The following is a 6,598-nucleotide window of genomic DNA, read 5'->3' on the forward strand; positions in this document are numbered from 1 at the left end:
AACTGATTATGAACAAACAAAACAGGGAACCACTCATGCGATTGATAGTCTGTTAGATATGGTCTTCCTCCAGTACAGTTTACAACGCTTTATGCTGGTTCAAAAACCATTACGGGTATCATAAAAGACGAAGAAAAGCAAGCAGCAGAAACAACAGCATGGCTATACATCGGTAACTTAAAGAGAACCACCACAACTGCTACAGTAGTGAAATACCTTAACGAGAACGGAATATTGGGACATCTAGAATGTGAAGAACTGCGCACACTGGGCGACAAAAAAGCTTTCAAAGTAGGCATTCCGTTTGGAAAGCTACAAATCACACAAGAACCAGAATTCTGGCCAGAAAACATAAAAGTACGTCGATTTCGTTTCCCAAGACGATCAATGGAAGAGGGAGCAGAGCTCAACTAAACTAAGAAGAAAACCAGAAGAGCAAGAAATAAAAGCAGTCTTGTGGAATACAGAGGGAGTAAAAAGTGCTCTTAACCTAACACCAACAGACATTCTGCAAAACTCGGATCTTGCAATTCTAACAGAAACCTTCCTGATAGACAGCTGGCAACATAAAGATTTCTATAATTATCACCTAATGGCAAAGAAGGGAGAAAGAGGACGACCCATGGGAGGAATATCTATCCTACTGAAACCCTGGATGACGCCCACCAAAAAAATCATAAAACAAGAAAATAGTATGCTAATAGAAGCGGCAAACATAAATACAATTGAAGTCTATTTTAAACCGCACACAAATGCTGTAGAAATAATTGACAAAGTAGTCACACTCATCAAACAATGCGACAGCAAACCCACCATTATTGCAGGCGATCTCAACTGCAGAATAGACACAGAAAACTATAAAACAAAACTAGTCGTTGAAACCCGAGAAGAAGATGGTTTCACCCTACTTAATGATAGACAGATACCTACATACATATGCCACAATGGGAAGAGCACCATTGATATCGCATTAACAAGAGGAGACATAGAAGGAAGTATTCAACCAATATGGCATGACTCCATTTATCCTATACGAAAGCACATTCCAATGAAGATAAAAATAAATATCGTCACGTCACCGCCAGCAAGAAAGACCCACCAAATCACACAAAGAAAAATTGATATAGAAAAATTAACAAACGAGCAAGAGCAATTAACAGAAATAGAAACTTTCATAGAGGAAGGGGATCTTGAAAAAGCAACAGACCAAATAGAAGACATCCTAAAAAATTCAGTGATACAAACAATCCCCAAAACAAGGATGGCCAAAAGATGGTTCGATGCTGAATGCTACAGCAAAAGGAACACTGTTCTAAGAATCCTCCACAGACTAAGAAACCAGCATGACGAGGAAACATACAAACTGTACGCAGAAGAGAGGAGAATCTACAAAAAACTAATAGAAGAGAAGAAAAAAGAATACATAGAAAGTAAGGCAAAAAGAGAAGTGGATGAAGCAGAGAACGTCCCATACATAGCGGCAAGACCAAGAATAATGGCTCATACACCAAATATAGACCTGAAGGAATGGGAAGACCACTTCAGTAAGATACTGAACAAACGAGGACTCAAAACACCCCCAAAGAAAGAGAAACAACATCAAACTCAGGAAAAAGACAATACATGGGAACCCCTAAATGAAGAAGATGTGAAAGAAGTAATAAAAGCACTGAAGAACAAGAAAGCAGCAGGACCTGATAATATATATAATGAACATATAAAAGATGCAAAAGAGGCCCTCCAACACATATGGACCAAACTGTTTAACAAATGCCTGGAACTTGGAAGAATTCCGACAGAATGGAGACACTCGACAATAAAAGTTCTCTACAAAGGTAGAGGAGACCCAATGGACCCAAACAAGTACAGAGTCATAGCCCTGGAAAATACTCAAATCAAGATGTTTTCAAAGATAATAACTCAAAAAATCCAAGCCTCTGTGGACAGTCATCTACCAGAACGACAAATGGGTTTTATATCTGGAAGATCAACACTTACGGCAGTCAGGCTTCTTCTAAACAACATCGATGATGCGCTACAAAAGAAACAAATGTTCTACACAGTGTTCATAGACTTTACCAACGCCTTTGACCTATTGGAAAGAGAGCTCATAGTCCGAAAACTGGAAAACACAATGGGAGAAGATAGCGTATGGGCAAGAATAATCAAATCAATCCTCGAATACAACTTAATTACAATATCAGACAACCTCTCTTTTTCGAACCCCATTCTGCAATCGAACGGAGTCTTACAGGGTGACCCAATGAGCCCTTTGCTGTACATTCTTGCCACTGAAGAAGTACTCCGAATTGGAGAAAATGAAGAAGATGTGTATGTATATGCATACGCTGACGACATAGCCGTAGGTTCAACAGATATACAGAAGCTGCAGAGAATTATTGAGAAAATAGACAGGGGTGCAGTGAACACAAACTACACATAAACATAACAAAGACGGAAATGGTAATTTTCAGAAAAGGAGGCAAAACACCCAAGAATGCGGAAATCAGTATCAGAGGACAAAAAATAAAAATCTCATCAGACTTTAAATACCTAGGAGTGACATTGCAACCAACAGCCAAATGCTTCACAAAACATACAACAGAACGTGCAGCCCAAGCAATAATAGCAATACAGGACATCAAAAACATCCGCCTACTCAGTCTAGAAACAGCCATGAAATTATTCAACACAAAAATCTTGCCAATCCTGGCCTATGGGATGGAGGTTATATGGGACCATCTGACAGAAAAAAATCTAGAAACACCAGAAAAGGTAAAATCGACCTATCTAAAAAGAGCACTAGGTCTCTCAAAGACAACAAGATCTAGACTAGTGTACCTGCTAGCGAGAGAGACATTCCTAATTGAAGACATCAGACTTCGATATATGATGCCACACACCAGGGCTTCCAGAAAGCAACTGAAGATCATGGAGGACAAACGAGAAAAAATATGGCCGGAGTTTTATGGCACCGAAGCAATGACGAACCGCTCATGGACAGCACCAAACTTCGAACAGCGATATGTCGTAACTAGACTTTCTATTCACGGCTTTCACCATCTAATCTGCAAAAACAAAACTTATCACGACCCAACCGCAACATGTGTATGTGAACTGTGTAACGAAGCCTGTGAATGATATCACATAGAACTGTGCAGTAAAAGAGTGAAATCGATAAATGAATATGCAAAAATGTAAAATGTAAATGTAAAATGTTAAGCAAAGTAACTGTATATGGCTATTTGGCTGCAATTTTATTAAATAAAAATAAAAATAAAAAATGGCTCTGAGCACTATGGGACTTAACTGCTGAGGTCATCAGTCCCCTAGAACTTAGAACTACTTGAACCTAACTAACCTAAGGACATCATACACATCCATGCCCAAGGCAGGATTCGAACCTGTAGTGCCTAGAACCGCTCGGCCACTCCGGCCGCCTTTATGCTGGTCTGTGCAAGCAACTTCGACCATTGGGCACTGGCTCCAATGGAGCGGTAATTGTATCCATAACATGCTCGATGTCAGCATGCAGATGATATTTGTTTTTCGATTTATCAGAAGAGAGAGAGACACGGTATAGTCTTGTAGGTGGGTCTATTACAAGGAGTGGTATAATTGGTTAAAGTTTGGATGCATATAGACATCTCAAAACTACACCGATTTTGTTTGGTAGCTTAGTGGTCAGCGCGATGGACAGTCATACCTAACGGTCTGGGTTCGATTCCCGGCTGGGTCGGAGATTTTCTCCGCGTGGGGACTGAGTGTTGTGTTTCTTTCATCCCCATCGACACTCAAGTCGCCGAAGTGGGGTCAACTCGAAAGACTTGCACCAGGCGAACGGTCTACCCGACAGGAGGCCCTAGCCACATGGCATTTACATTTTACCGATTTTGTTCATAAAATTAACAGAAATCGGTTGTATCTATTCTCGTGAAATCATGACTTTTTATTGTTATCGTCAAGATTGCATATTTAAAAATAGATGTTACCGCACGTCCTGCGTTATTTCCTATTTCATAACAGCTATTTATAAAGTAGACACCACTTGAATTATAGCTCATTGTGGAACCTAGAAATGATCGTATTTTTGCCTTGCCGACCGGGGTGGCCGAGCGGTTCTAGGCGCTACGTCTAGAACCGCACGACCGCTACGGTCGCAGGTTCGAATACTGCCTCGGGCGTGGATGTGTGTGATGCCCTTAGGTTAGTTAGGTTTAAGTAATTCAATGTTCTAGGAGACTGATGACCTCAGAAGTTAAGTCCCATAGTGCTCAGGGCCATTTTGATCGTATTTTTCCAAACTTATGAGAAGAATGCGTGAAACAGGCTGTGGGGATCAAACTGCTTACAAAACTAGAACGCAAGAATCTGCTGTTATTGCGAATGTTCGTCTGGTGTATGAAAGAAATATTACACGCATGTCTGCAGAGGGGAGTTATGGATAAAAAATGTCAAATGTAAGCACACATATGGTATTTGTTCTTGATGTATCGATAGGGAGAGAGCGACGCGGTAATTTCTTATAGGAAGTTCTACAAGACAGGCTCTCCGATTTGTTTCGCAAACGCCAGTGTGATATAAGATGGCACTGGTAAAATGGGAGCTGACATAGTGTACAAAACAGCAACGCCCTTTGAAATTATAGCTTGTTGTTATGGAATGTAAAATGCTTGTGTTTTTTCCAACATGTGAGCAAATGGCGTGAAAAGCTGTTTTTTAAATGTTATTTCACGTGTCTGAAATGTTTGTAATAAACAAGTGCATAACAGTTAATTTAAAGACACTGATTTGAATGCGAGAGACGCTCTCAGGTCGTGTAATTTGCCCGTCAAGCTGAAATAAATTGCTTAACATAGAGTTTAAATTCTCGTTTTTCTTTACTCTGATGACGGTTTCGAAAATAACGAGGACATTCTGCGATGATCAGTAGCTTTCGCAGCAAAATAGTGGAAGTTTTTTTTCCCAGTTTGATGTAGGGTGGACATGTATAGGCCTTTGCAATTTGATCATCTATAATCAATGGTGGTGCTGTAGTTTTTTTACACTCTGTTAGATGTCGCAGATAATGATACGTGCATTGTATCCTTCAGTTTAACGTAAAAACTATACCGACTTTGCTCATAAAAGTAAAAGAAAATGGAATGCGCCTATTTTCATAGAAAGAGGACATTTATTATCGTCGCAATTGTGTTTTCATTTTTAATAAATGCTCGCTTATAGTACTCGCGTTGATGTTAAATACAGTTGTTACAGTGAAGTGTTTTCACATTCAGAACGGCTTGCTCTTGCAGGGGCGGTGTGGGGGACGCTCCAGTGTGTGTGTGTGTGTGTGTGTGTGTGTGTGTGTGTGTGTGTGTGTGTGTGTGTGTGTGTGGGTGGGTGGGTGGTCCCTGGAGGCGCTGTGCGTAGGTGAGGGAGCGGCGTGTGGGGCGGTATGGTTAGATTAGATTAGATTAGATTAATACCAGTTCCATGGATCATGAATACGATATTTCGTAATGATGTGGAACGAGTCAAATTTTCCAATACAAGACATAATTAAGTTAATTTAACAACATACTTAAGTTAATATAACAACTTTTTCATTTTTGTTTTTTTTATTTTTATTTTTTTATTTTTTATTTTTTTATTAATATTTTTTGTTTTCTTTTAAAATTTATATTTAAAAATTTCTCTATGGAGTAGAAGGAGTTGTCATTCAGAAATTCTTTTAATTTCTTCTTAAATACTTGTTGGTTATCTGTCAGACTTTTGATACTATTTGGAAACTGACCAAAGACTTTTGTGCCAGTATAATTCACCCCTTTCTGTGCCAAAGTTAGATTTAATCTTGAATAGTGAAGATCATCCTTTCTCCTAGTATTGTAGTTATGCACACTGCTATTACTTTTGAATTGGTTGTTAATAACAAATTTCATAAGAGAGTATATATACTGAGAAGCTACTGTGAATATCCCTAGATCCTTAAATAAATGTCTGCAGGATGATCTTGGGTGGACTCCAGCTATTATTCTGATTACACACTTTTGTGCAATAAATACTTTATTCCTGAGTGATGAATTACCCCAAAATGTGATGCCATATGAAAGCAACGAGTGAAAATAGGCGTAGTAAGCTAATTTACTAAGATGTTTATCACCAAAATTTGCAATGACCCTTATTGCATAAGTAGCTGAACTCAAACGTTTCAGCAGATCATCAATGTGTTTCTTCCAATTTAATCTCTCATCAATGGACACACCTAAAAATTTGGAATATTCTACTTTACCTATATGCTTCTGATTAAGGTCTATATTTATTAATGGCATCATACCATTCACTGTACGGAACTGTATGTACTGTGCCTTATCAAAATTCAGTGAGAGTCCGTTTACAAGGAACCACTTAGTAATTTTCTGAAAGACAGTATTGACAATTTCATCAGTTAAGTCTTGTTTGTCAGGTGTGATTACTATACTTGTATCATCAGCAAAGAGAACTAACTTTGCCTTTCATGAATATAGAATGGCAAGTCATTAATATATATTAAGAACAGCAAAGGACCCAAGACTGACCCTTGTGGAACCCCATTCTTGATAGTTCCCTAGTTTCAGGA

Source organism: Schistocerca cancellata, chromosome 9 (assembly GCF_023864275.1).
Source record: "Schistocerca cancellata isolate TAMUIC-IGC-003103 chromosome 9, iqSchCanc2.1, whole genome shotgun sequence".
NCBI lineage: Eukaryota > Metazoa > Arthropoda > Insecta > Orthoptera > Acrididae > Schistocerca > Schistocerca cancellata.